This window comes from Atta cephalotes (genome assembly GCF_000143395.1).
Source record: "Atta cephalotes unplaced genomic scaffold scaffold00062, whole genome shotgun sequence".
In the NCBI taxonomy this organism is placed as follows: Eukaryota; Metazoa; Arthropoda; class Insecta; order Hymenoptera; family Formicidae; genus Atta; species Atta cephalotes.
In genome coordinates, this window is record NW_012130126.1 from 1,272,498 (window position 1) to 1,274,470 (window position 1,973).

Here is a 1,973-nt window from a genome sequence, read left to right on the forward strand (position 1 = left end):
AAAACGTAAAGTTTTAACTTTTAACTTTACTTACGTACTAACTTAACTTTAACGTTACGTACGTAACGAAACGTTAAACGTAACGTAACTACGTACTTTACTTTTACTTTACTTACTACTACACACACACACACACACACACACACACACACACACACACACACACACACACACACACCCATGTAAAATTCTTTAATATGATTGGTTTATATATTTAGACCCGGTGAGAGAAACTAAGAATAAAAACCAATCGTATTAAAAAATCTCACAGTTGCAAAGCTGCTTTTTCTGTTGAAAGTATGATATAGTCATATAAAAAAAAGGTATATTTTAAACGCAAAACACAACTCATCGCACTGACGCACTTCCGCTGTCATCATCGATGAATGAGACGCAATTTGATGCGAATATAACGTAACACGCTCGGTATGTACATACATTGATCCGCGTGCATATTCATTCGCATTCACCGATATTATGCGTCGCGCGTTCATTCAAATCATCGCGTCGCGTCGCGTCGCGTCATATAGAGACATCACCGAGACGCGATGATCGACGCATCAGTCATTCTCGATGTAAAACTCAGGCTCTTGTTTGCAAATTACAAACGTATTGTTGAACCAAAGAGAAAAAAAATTTGCTACCAACGCAAAAGGAAAATTTATTGCAAAATTTATTTATCAAATAAAATTTATTTGCTGTTTGTAGCAAATAAATTTGCATGTTTGACAACTGTTTTATATTTGTTGCAAATAATTTTTGTAGCAAGTACAAAAAAGAATATTTGTTATACCAGCAAATAATTTTGCGATCTTTATATTAGCCAACTGAATTTGCTGTCATGACATAGGCTTAGCGTTCATAGCAAATTTTTTCTTTCTGTGCAGCTGGCCGATCGGTGACAAAACGGATGAGTCTCCCCGGTTCGCCGCTTCGAATCCGGATTGCCGGATTTTTACAGCGTAAGACATAAATCCCAAAGAGAAAAGAGATAAAGACGAGACCGTTATCTTTTACAACAAGCTGGCGATAGCCAGTGGCAAAACACGTAACAATACGCTCCATTAAATCGATAACAACATCTTTTTCTTAAGTTTTTTTTTAGCTTGATATTTCATTAGATTCATCTTCATATGATAGAAAGAAAAGAAAAGAGTAAGATTGCAAGCTGCTATTAGCAATATAATTATTTTCCGTCAGTTATCCTTTCTTTTCTATGTAAAAATAAAGGGCGTGAAACGCCCGAGAATAACACAATGAGAATAGCTTGCGTTTGTATTACACATGCATATCGCGGCGTCTTTATTATCCTGTAATGACTAATTACAGTAAGTACCGCCTTTTTTCTTAACCCATAGTTCTACGCGCAATCCAAAATTGACGTTCGAGACACTTTTTTTTTTCTTTTTGAAAGTTTTGAAATGTAGTTCACTCATGAGCGATTGGTTCTTACTTATGGATCTGACTATTTACATTCTACCGCTCTACGAGGCAAGGCTGAGTTCCGAAATTGAAAAAAAGTGTTGCAATCTTTGGACTGATGAATGTATATATATCTCTCTCTTAATATTATAAAAGAAAAAATCAACAATTATTTCTTACCCTGAGAAAAATATTCTTTATTAAACCAACAAAAGAACTCAACAAGAATAGTATTTTGGTGAGACCAAATAGAATTTCTGGTCAACATCTCTTTTGTTGATTTAATCACATAACGTTTCTATCAGTGTATACATCTTTTAAGAAGATGAAACAATCTTTGCTTTATTATTATTGCTCTAATATATCGAGTAAAAAAATAAATATTTACTATTTAGACATGTGTGTGCGTAATAACAAGGAAAAAAACAAAGAGATAGACAATGTTGAAAAATATATTGGCGGAATTTTCATGATCATACCCCTCTAAGCTACTCAAAAACTATTCGCAATGAGAGAGAGAGAGAGAGAGAGAGAGAGAGAGAGAGAGAGAG